This window comes from Natrix helvetica (genome assembly GCF_964273705.1).
Source record: "Natrix helvetica genome assembly, chromosome: 1".
Classification (NCBI taxonomy): Eukaryota; Metazoa; Chordata; class Lepidosauria; order Squamata; family Natricidae; genus Natrix; species Natrix helvetica.
The window spans coordinates 282,993,311-283,005,376 of record NC_138548.1 but is presented as its reverse complement, the minus strand read 5'-3'; the positions used below and the strand labels follow the sequence as shown (position 1 = coordinate 283,005,376).

Below are 12,066 nucleotides of genomic sequence, written 5' to 3'. Positions count from 1 at the left end.
ATATCCAATAAAGCTTAACTCATAAAGTTGTTAAGCATTCCACCAAACTATTTTGAAATAACTGTTTGGCCCTTTCTTTTGCACAAAACCTATTCGATTTACCTGCATGAAATTTGGAAAGAGCATTTCTCATTGTAAAACCTATCTATTTTGAAATGTAATATATTGTGTTCCAAAATAATCAGTTTTCCCCTGTAGTAGTGTTTAATCACATTTAGCACATTGTAAAATGATAGATTGCTTTTGAATTCATCCCATTCTGCTAAACAACCATAAAGCCACGGTTATATTTTTCTTAGGCTATGCTGGGGAGATTAAACTCTGAAATTCACTTGGGATCAAGATCCCAATTGGTACTGTATCTAACCAAAAAGAAGACAAATTTAGGAGTTTGACAAGACATAAATATGTATTGATTGAAGTAATAACTACTAATGAAAACTCATTGCCTGTAAAAATTAGGTCCCTCATTCACAATATTAATTCATCTCCATTTTCATATACCAACATTCGCTGACCACATACAGAATCATCCAACTACACAGTGTATTTCCCCCTTTTTTTCCAGCAGAAGCCAGCAATTTAACAAGATGGATATAGAATAAGATGAAGGGATGCCTGCAGTAAGAATGGAAAGAAAGAGAAGGTGTGGGAGAAAATTGGTTAGAGATTCGGTGGTGGGAGGAGTTACTGAACAAAGAAAGAAAGAAAAGAAAAGAAAATACAAGTTAGTTATAATTAAAATGTTTAAATTCAAGCTGATTTTCATAAAGAAAGCCAGTTGGTATAATGGTTAATGCACCAGGCTAGAAATCAGGAGACTGTAAGTTCTAGCCTCAGCTTAAGTACAAAGCCAGATGAGTGACCTTGGGCCAGCCACTTACTCTCAGCCCTAGGAAGCAGGCAGTGGTAAACCACTTCCAAAATCTTGCCAAGAAAGACTAGAGAGCACATATACAATCTTGAGACATTCAGGCTTTATAGCATGATTTCTTCAGCTATTTGTACTTCACGCTAATTCCTTTGTTTTCGTAGCTTTTTCTATTATCAGCAAATGTAATATGCTGCCACATCATTCATAGAAAATTATTTGGGGTTAGGGGGTATAGCTGAAGTTCTCTCTATGATCAGAATTTCTCTGCAGCCTTTCTCATTCCACAGTGGGGTTGGAGAAGGTAGAGATGATTTGGGCATCTTTTCACTTGTCAAGTTGAAATGTCTGATAATATAAGTTTTGCCTTTGTGTTCCTGTAAAAGAACTTTCTTCCAAAAAAAAGCTTTAATCAGTTTGAAATTATGAAATTGTATAATAATTATGTAAGTTTAAATAAAACTAAATAATGTAAGGTTACATGATGTAACTCTTTTAAGAGTTTGCATTGAACTTTCAGAAGTACTGTGAAAACGATCCTGTCTTTGGACTATTTTTTGTAAATATGGGCATTCATCATCTATAGGAACATTGAATATTAAAAAATGTTTCTGCCTCTACAATATATTGTTCAGCGGTAATAAAAAAAAAAGGCATTTACACACTCTATTCTTGAAATAAGAGGAAACTATTTCTTAAGCATTGGTATAGGAATATCACATCTTTTGGAAAAGAAAAGGGGTTTAGAATTGAAATATCCATTGTTTCTATAGTATGAATGCAGAGGACTTTAAAGTTTGTACTATAATAATTTGAGGCCAGTTCAGATTAGATAGATTAATTATTCCTCAAATTTCTATGCTTTCCATCTTGAAAAATCTCATTTGATTTTCCCTCACTTTAAAACTATTTTTTTTTTAAAAAAGTGGTATCCTCTGAAACTATTCAGCTGTTTCTGAATTCTGAAGGCATTAGAATAGTGAGAATCTTGGCTACAACTAAACTGAGAATAATCATTGGCTAAATCCTTATTTGGAGAGAATGTGCTAAAGAAAGGGTAAAGCGTAAATGAGTGGATTATCATCTAATAGGGAACAATATTTGCTCTAATTATATGCTACAGCTTTTTTGTTTTATGTATCTGAGGAGACAGAAAAATGTGGTTGTATCTACATGTACTGTAGTTGCACTGGGACAACCAGTTAAGTGCACTGCATGCATACATAAAGAGGGATAGGTAGAGGCAATTTTTATAGCATCCATAAAACATTAATATTATAATTGATCTACTTCTTTCATGCTTTGCAAAAATCATATCATAGACTTAATAAGTAAATATCCCGTTAATGACACACACACATACAATTTAAGGGATAGAAACATTTAACCCCACTTGCCTAGATTTTTTTCTTCTATACGGTTCCATACAGCTTTGTAACAGATATAAACTGTTTGGAGCACATGGTAAATGAAGGTGGATTCAAACTTTTCTGCTATTCTAGATAATGTTCTTGTTGTAAATCAGTTGATAACATTCTTTTGAGCAATGGCTATGACATTAATTCGTTAAGAAAAGCATGGACAACTCCAAGTATGAGAGGGAAGGAACAATGAATTGAACATTATGATTCAATGGCCACTTTCCATATCTTAACTAATGTTTGGCTAGCATTATATCATCACCAGGCTAGTTATAACTAACATTTATTCATTGAGTTGAAAAGATAAAACTAGTCAATGTTTTAAGTATAAGGACAGAGTTCTAAGCCTGAAGCATACATTTGCACAGCTGGTTTTCTTTCTATAAAAGAATGTAAGTAGGGTGTAACATGGATAGTTTTCAATGTTTCCAAGTAGGATAGTGAATCCTACATTTCAGTAGAGTCATTTCTTACTAATTTAGATCAAATAGTATATAATTACTAAACACGTTTGGTCACCTGTAGTTTGATGTGTTCAAATCAGTTCAGTGCCACTTTCCCAGAAACTAAGTGTGTATTTGTAAATGTGTAAGTCTTTCTGTAAAAATCTTGTCATGAACTTGTCTACTATAGCATGCTCTGACATTACTGTGAAATGTTTTAATAGGCATAATGTGTGTACTTCCTGTACTTAACTGCTCACCTGAAAAAAAAAGGAGAATGAAGCAAATTGGCTACTAAATGTTCAATTTTTGTCCTCTACATATTATTTTAAATATACTGAGTAGCTGAATGGCATTGCAGAGATAGAATGGTTTTACAAGTTATTTTTGTATGTGCCCCCTTCTTTGCTCAAAAACATTAAGAGTCTGGATTGTTTGGAAAGTGCTTTAAGGAAATGAGTTTACACAAACTTACATATTTATGATGAAATTATATGAAGAGAGGCACGTGTCTGCAGGTCTTTTTTTATAAAAAAAGCCAAGAGGCACATTTCATGATGCAGCCACAGAGGAAGCAAAAAGCGCGTCTTACTAGGAAAATGGATGAAATGGCCTTTTGTTAATACCGCAGCACAGTTTAAAAGTGAAGGCAGAAGTCAGTAGTGCTTCCTGCTGCTTCCAATAATGAGTGCCAAAGGCTTAAAAGAAAGTTGAATAATGCTGTTTTAGTTTACATTAAGTTGCCAGAAATTTAAACTACATTAATTAAATGTAATTCTAAGGGAATATTTATGCACCCAAATGTTTACTTTTCAGATGACTTCAGTGTCTGTTTACATTATGGTTCAGAGTTGGTTTAAAAACTGTTAACACCTGCACCTTCACTGATCCATTCTATCTAAAACGTTTTCTGCAACACGGTTTGCTGAAGTCTTTTGTTGCTGTTACATCATGTTTACATGATTTTTTTAAAATTAAAAAAAAACATACATTTAGAGAGAAGGGCTTAGATCATATTTCTAATTTAGGCCTGGATGTGCCCGGTGTGCCTTGACTCTCTTTTTCCTTTGAATGGCAGATCACAGGTCATATCACAAATATGTTTTTGAAACTGTTAGCTTCACAAGATGCTTGTCAACTGCTGGACTTGGGAAATTATTTTGAAAGCTCCTTTGATGTATGGCGTTAAGTATAAGGTTTGTTGGATTAAGGCTAAAGTAATAGGACACAATAGTATTGATCTGTATCTTTGGGCCATTATGTAGCACTCCATGAATTGGGGAAAAATTCATGTGTGCAGTCCACAAATTTGTGCTAAGCTGTACTGCAAGTTGCCAAGTTCATGATGTCTGAATCTCAAGAGATTCTGAGTTCCCAAAAATTGGTGACCCTTTTAGTTTGAGAATTACTTGCTGGATAAATTCCTAAAATGGCCAAATACTTTTTTTTCCAAGTGCAGATATATTTTGCAGTAATGAGGTCTATGTATAATAGTTGAACTGCAAAACCCAGAAGTGAAGAAATGTATACTAAGAACCTTGATTAAATTTTATGAATCTAAAATCAATAGTGCCTGTAAAGCTGGTTGAAGTTGTGATGTATAAAACTAATCAGGGCATATAAAATTTAGTAATTCTGTTGGAGCGGAATTTCTTCCTGGTGATGAATGTATTTGTAGAACTTAATTGAAGCTCATATATGTTTCACAGACTTCCAGGTCTAGTATTTGAGCCCTAAGTTAATTTCTCTCAGAAGACTCCCTGATTTTTTACGTCTTTCTTCCATTATGTATACTTCTGAGATCATATTTTATATGTTGGGACATGAAAATTTGCCAAATATTTAAATAATTTGCTTAGAATCTTTTTTAATGCCATTATGTAACAAATCTCATGTTATTATGCACTGTGCATGATAAGAACTTTGTATTGAAGAATTGCAAGCCATCTACTCCTTATATGTACAAAAACTCATTCTCATTTTTGAATTATAAAATTATATTTTATTTTTATAATTGTAATTCTGATTGTGAATTTCACTGCCACTAACTCACTGTGGATATTGTAGATAAGCTTGGGTCCTATATTTCAATACTTACACAATTAAAAAAAAAATAAAGTAATGCCTTGGAAGTAGTAACATTTAATTAAACCCCAAGTTTAATTGGTTCTAAAATTAAGAAATGAATTCTTTCAAAAACCAAGAAATAAATGTTTAAAATGAGTTTATGATTTACATTGTGTTATTTGAAATATTAATGTTCATGTCATGCTTCTGTTCAATTTTTGCACTCCAGTAATTTTTTTTAAAAAAATTAAGCATGTTAATTCTTCTCAGTATATTCATGGCTCCTGTCTTTATTGGTAAATCATTTATAACATTTTGCATGCTACAGTTGAGGTCGATGCAGTGCAACACAACTATAACCCCAGTTCTTACAGATACGTGTGCATAAAAGTAACATTTCCTTATTTTCAGAATTTATATATAGTTGCACATATAGGTGATCCTCATTTAACAACTGCACATTCAGTGACTGATCAAACTTATGATGGCCTGATTAAGTCGTCAGCGCAGCATTTCTGTGGTCACATGATCATGATCTGGGTGTTAGTGCCCGACTTATAATTGCAGCATCCTATGGTCATGTGATTGCATTTTGTGAATTTCCCTGTTGACTTCTCACAAGCAAAGTCAGTGGCAAAGCCTGCAGGAAGTCATGGTCACATGAGGTCCTAGCTTAACAAATACATTTTCTTGGCATATCTACTTTCCACTAACTTTAGTGTGAAATTACTAAGTTTGCATTTTTTCATTATGACTTCAGAATTGGAGCAATAACTTTAAAAATCCATATATTTAAAGTTCTGTGAGTGAAGTATTCATTATCCCCCCCCCCCAATCAATTTGCACTTAAACATTGGTTAAATTGATTTCAGAGAGGCCTAAGAGTACCTTTCTGGTTAGATTTAAAGACACGTGTTAGTATTTATAATATAAACATAGTGCACTATAATACTACATATAATTACGTTATTTACAGTGTACTTTAAGCATGTCTCTGTGTATGCACCCTCTCTCACACACATACATGCACAAACAGAACTTTTGTTAAGAAAATCCTAAAGGTGTAAAGGTTTGTCCTGTCCAGTCGTATCTGACACTAGAGGGCTCATCTCTGTTTCTTAGTCGAGGAAACTGGCATTATACGAAGACATTTCCATGATCATGTGATTAGCATGACTCTACCCTGAGGCACAAAGAATGCTGTTGCCTTCTCACCAAAGTGGTACTTGTTTATCTAATTGCATTTGCATGCTTTTGAACCGTTAGGAGAGCAGGAGCTGAGGCAAGTAACAGGAGCTTACCCTGTTAAGCAGCACTCTGTCTTCAAACCCAGGCTGTCAATTTTCCAGCTGAGAAGCTTGGTATCTTTAACCTCTAAGCCATTATACTAATCCTAATCATACTAATAATGTTGCTCTCTTAATTAAGAGAAATGACTTTGTTCATGGGACCCTAATGTTGCATGCTTAGAGAGCCTTAGTTCGTTCTCTTTTAAGGTGAAGTATATACACAATGACCACATTTCACTGCTCTTGCAGGGCACATTAGGAGCAATGGTTCTTTTACAGTATATCTCATAGTGGGAAACGACACTATACTTTTATATAGAAACAGGTAAGTAAAACATGCACAATATTTTAATGTTTAGGTGAGATTTTTCAGCAGGAAATAATTGGTGGGAAGTGGAACCAAAGTGAATTCTGGTAAGTTCAAAAGGATTAAACAAAACTCAACTTTTGGCAAAGATGTCAAAATGTCAGCTGGTAATACATTTTAAACTGGATTCCCACCCCCATCCCCATAATCTTGTCGCATTGAATCCTATTCAATTTTAAAGCCACTATAAAAATTAAATGTTGATGAAATATGCATACAATCTCTTGTTCACTGATCCTTGTCTCTTGAAATAAATACCCTTCATTGTTGGAATGGGTTGGGGATTGTACAATTATTTTCTATTTTATTTACATTTGAACCCCTTATTCCATTTCTAAAGTAATTAAAGCAGACCTAATAATAATAATAATAAATTTGGATTTATTAGCCGCTCCCTTTCAGACAGGACTCGGGGTGGCATACAATGGAGCATATAGAACATAAAACATGTGTACAAACACATAAACATACATATATACAAAGACACACATGCACGGAGGAGGTAACAAATTACATAGACAGTTAAAAATCACCATAAAAATACCCCAATTGTAAGAAACCCAATGTAAAATTAAAATTTAAAATTTAAAAAGACAGTCAGGAGGAGTAAGAAAAATTACGATTGAGCCAGGCCAGATAATTGAAAGAGGTGGGTCTTCAGCTGTACACGGAAGGAGCGGAGATCGGAAGTAATCCTGATGTCACGGGGGAGGTCATTCCACAGGGCTGGGCCCATCACAGAGAAGGCTCTGCTCCTGGGTGTCGCCCCCTGACACTGTTTGGCGGACGGCACCCGGAGAAGTCCCTCTCTGTGTGAGCGAATTGGTCGTAGGGATGTGTGGGGCAGGATGCGATCCTGCATGTAACTAGGTCCTGTGCCATGAAGCGCTTTAAAGATCATAATCAAAACCTTGAAACGCACTCGGTAGACCACAGGAAGCCAGTGCAGCTCGCGCAGGAGAGGTGTTACAGGGGAGTATCTAGTCCTCCCCATAATCACCCGCGCGGCCGCGTTTTGGACCAACTGTAGTCTCCGAGTGCATCTCAAGGGAAGCCCCATGTAGAGAGCATTGCAGTAGTCCAGGCGAGACGTCACTAGCGCATGGGTGACTGTGCGTAGGGCATCCCGGTCCAATAAGGGGCGCAATTGGCGCATCAGGCGAACCTGATGGAACGCCCCCCTTGCCACGGCTGTTACATGGTCATCCATGGACAGCCGGGCATCTAGGAGGACGCCCAAATTGCGCACCTGTTCCATGGGGGCTAGTTGCACGCCCCCGATGGCCAGAGATGGAAGCAACTGGTTGAACCGGGAGGCCGGAAGCCACAGCCACTCCGTCTTGGAAGGGTTGAGTTTTAGTCGGTTGCCATCCATCCAGACCCGTACGGCCTCCAAACACCGGGACATCATTTCGACGGCCTCATTGGGGTGGTTCGGGGTGGAAATGTATAGCTGAGTATCATCAGCATACAGATGATATCCCACCCCAAAACCACGGATGATCTCGCCCAGCGGTTTCATGTATGTGTTGAACAGGAGAGGCGAGAGCACCGATCCCTGTGGCACTCCACATGTGAGTGGCCTCCGGGTTGATCTCTGCTCCCCTGCCAACACACGTTGCGTCCGGTCAGAGAGGTAGGAGCCAAACCACCGTAAAACGGTGCCCCTGACTCCCAGCCCCTCTAGCCGGTGCAACAGGATACCATGGTCGATGGTATCGAACGCCGCCGAGAGATCTAATAGGACCAGGATAGAGGAACAACCCCTATCTCTGGCCCTCCAGAGATCATCAACCAATGCGACCAAGGCCGTCTCCGTGTTGTGCCCGGGTCGGAAGCCGGACTGGCGCGGGTCTAGATAATCATTTTCCTCCAGGTGACGTGGGAACTGTTGTGCCACCACACTCTCTACAACCTTCGCTAAAAAAGGAAGGTTGGAGACTGGACGATAATTGACTAGGTCCATTGGGTCCAGGGAAGACTTCTTGAGCAGGGGCCTCACCACCGCCTCTTTCAAGGCGGCCGGTAGAAACCCCTCACCCAACGAAGCGTTCACCAGGCCCAGGAGCGAGTCGCGCGTAACCTCCCAGGATGCCAGTACAAGCCAGGAGGGACACGGGTCCAATAAACATGTGGTAGGTCGCAGACGTCCACGCAACCTGTCCAAATCCTCGATGGCAACCGAGTCAAACTCCTCCCAAAGCGGTCCCTCAAGACTCGCCACGGGCGTCTCTACTGGACCACTGAAAGGGGCCCATCCCATCCGGATTTGAGCGACTTTGTCCTGTAGATATTTCCCAAACTCCTCTGCTCTGCCCTGTAAAGGGGCTTCCCGCGGTCTCTCAAACAAGAGGGAGCGAGTCACCCGAAACAGGGCGGCAGGACGGTTATCTGCGGACGCAATAAGAGCGGCGCAATGTTGACGTTTGGCCGCTCTTAATGCCACAAGGTACGTCCTCAAATAGGCTCGTGCCTGTGCTCGGTCAAATTCGGAACGGGAGGATCTCCAACGACTCTCTAGGCGTCTCTTGTGGCGTTTCATCACCCTTAGCTCCTCGGTGAACCAAGGGGCCAGGGTGGTTCGTCGCCGCAGGAGAGGCCGCAAAGGCGCCACCCGGTCTAGGGCCCCGGTAGTCGCACTATTCCATGCGTCTACCAGGTCTTCCACTCAGGGGCGGGTCAGGTCCACAGGAGGTGGCCCAAGCTCCGTCTGGAACCTATCTGGTTCCATCAGGCGCTTGGGGCGGAACCATCTAATACCTTCCGGTTCCGCCTCCTCGCAGTGGGGGGTAGCACCAGGGAAGTCAAGCCGGAGAAGTGAGTGATCCGACCATGACAGGGGAATAATGGCTGGATCCCCTATTCCCAGATCACTCGTCCACTGGCCAGAGACAAAGACAAGGTCCAGCGTGTGGCCTCCCTCGTGAGTAGGGCCCTGAATTAACTGGGTCAGGTCCATGGCTGTCATGGAAGCCATGAACTCCCGAACCCCCTCAGACGCTTCTCCCATCGACGGCAGATTAAAATCCCACATCACTAAAAGTTTGGGGGTCTCAACCGCCACCGATGAGATCAGCTCAAGGAGTTCAGGCAGGGCCGCTGATGTATAGCGAGGAGCCAGGTATACTATCAGCAGGCCCAACTGCCTCCCTGGGCCCCATCTCACGACAAGGGACTCACACCCGGATGTCTGTGGCACGGTGAACTCTCTCGGCTCTAAGTCTTCCCGGATAATCACTGCTACCCCGCCGCCCCTTCCCTGGGCCCGAGGCTGGTGAAATGCTCGATAACCTGGCGGGCACATTTCCACGAGGGGTAAAACTCCCTCGTGGCCCAACCAGGTCTCGGTTATTCCTGCGAGGTCCGGCTCCCCCTCCAAAATTAGATCGTGAATGAGGGGGGCCTTATTAACAACGGACCTCGCGTTGCATAACAGCAGTCTCAGGCCTTGGGTCTGTAGATCCTGACCACCTAGTATGCAGGGGTTGGTGCAAACGACCGGGAATGACCAAAAACCCCGGTCTCCCAACCGACTACGCGCTCTTAATCTGTCCTCGCACCTGCCCCTCCCCACGACCGTTGGTATCAAAGAGCCCTGCACAGGAATGCTATCTTCCCTCTCCTCCCCCACTCCGCTCCCTCCTCCTTCGACCACACCAAGGTGCCTGGCTCTCCCATCCCTCCTGTCTTGTTCCCCCTCCCATCCCTGTAACCCCTTACAATTTTAAAAAAACAATTAATTAAAAAAACCCTCAACGAGCGCTTCCTCCACCTCTCTGGGTTAATGAACCCGTCCTCAAGGTGGGCCCTCGAAAGGGCAGGAGGCCATAACTGCGAGAGGGGGGACTCTCGTAGCTGTAGCAGGTCTAGCCTCGTGTATAACATAATTGGACAGGGCCAAGTTCATCAAGTGGGTGCTGTAGATGTTAATATGCATCAGCAGCCGCAATTCCCACTAAGGGGATGGTCCTGGCAAGAGGATAGTCCAGGCAAGGGGATAGGCTGATGAAAATAGTCCGCATCAGAATGGAAATGATGGTTGATGGAAATAAGATAAAATAGCCAGTTGATGGATAAAAGATTGCAGCTAAGAAATGGTTCGTAATAGATGGTAGGTCATAATAGGCGGTGGGGCGGATAGCCCATAGTAAGTAGGTGGTAAATGAGTGGGGGGGGGGTAGCGGTGAGCACAGCAAAGCACTGGGTCTGACCTTCTGCATGGGCCTCTGATGTTCCAAGCCTCCATTCCATGGCGTGCCATGGTTGTGAATGGTCCTCCGTCCATTTGGCAATCCACATTCGTTGTTATTGGGCCCGGGAGGGCTGCATCGGCCTCCCTGCGGCCTCCCTGCAGCCCTTCCACCGTTCTTTCTGTTCTCTACTTCCTCTAACACTAAGGCATTCTGTTAGAATTGGCAATGTTTTGAAAATAATTCGAAAAAGGTGCTTCAGAACCTGCAAAATGTTCACTCTACAGTAAAGTGTTGCTATACTTTTTCAGGTTTCTGCACAAGTCAGAGAAAAAGTTCTGCAGGTTTAATGGGTATGCTGCAACTTATTAAAACTGTCACATCGGTTTGCAAAGTCTCATCGAGTCTTGAAAAAGTGGGATGCTCTTAAAGCAGTATTGCAGTCACATGTTCCAAATTATCTCAGCTGAATAATTTTTAAAACACATCCCCTACAAAATATAAATCAATTTAGAACCTTGTTTAGAACAGCAGCACCTAAAATAATAACCAGTCTAACTCATAACCTTTTCTAAGAACAAAGTGGGTCTAAGTGCAAAATCAAAGACAATGTATGCTAAATGCTTGGAAATGAAGCACCTTGGAAATCGTGTTTTAAGAGAGTCCCTCAATAATATTTTAGGGCATAGAAAATTCATGAAGAAGGCGTTTTTGTCAGTCAGTTGGCCTCTAAGCTAGCTAGGGTTGAAAGGTTAAAATCAAGCTTAGCTGCTCCTGCATTTTTGCACTACTTGAAGCTTCTATATAATTTTTAAGAGTACCTCATTTACAGCACATTGCAGTAGTCTCATGTAACTTAACAGAAGTACAGTATAATGACTAGCAGATCCAGCAGGTTCAGCAACAGCAGAAACTAGATTTAATAATACAATGCACTTCTTGCTGTAATCTATTTATTAATCAGACTTACATAGCCACTCACCTCACAGAAACGTCTCTGGATGATGTAGAATAGTCAAAAAAGAATACATATATAAAAACTGGCATTTAAAAACAGGAAAATCAGGATTAAAATGGATGTAATTAAAACAAAATCTATACAAACCTCAAAACAGATTGCACCAAATAGCTATCTGTTGAGGGTGTGAAGGTTAACAAGCACCTGATGGTGTGGTTATTGATTAGGGACATCTTTTTAAATTTAAACTATTTGTATTTTATCATGACATGCATCTCCATGATTTTAAGGAATGCACTGTTTGATCTATATATTTTAATGCATTTACAGATTCCAAAGTAAGTACATTGTTGGCCTGAAGCTACAGAAAGAAACTTCAAAAATAAATATTTTTATAATGTTCATTAAAATTAAACATCTGTATTTGAAATAATAATAGGAAAAGAGAACATTTCTTTTT

The 12,066-nt window shown here is 40.7% G+C and overlaps 1 protein-coding gene across 2 annotated transcripts in view; it reads left to right on the top strand.

The window, feature by feature from the left end:
* The window catches only part of MAPK9 (mitogen-activated protein kinase 9), an 84,505-nt gene that overhangs the window by 38,405 nt on the left and 34,034 nt on the right, over positions 1–12,066 (top strand). Inside the window, exon 14 of one of the 2 annotated variants that reach the window (XR_014174434.1) lies at positions 3,552–4,959. The exons of the other annotated variant lie outside the window; for it this stretch is intronic. The gene's annotated coding sequence lies outside the window, so the exon portion shown is untranslated. Of the gene's footprint in view, positions 1–3,551; positions 4,960–12,066 lie in introns of those variants that run through there. 2 annotated transcript variants of the gene reach the window in all.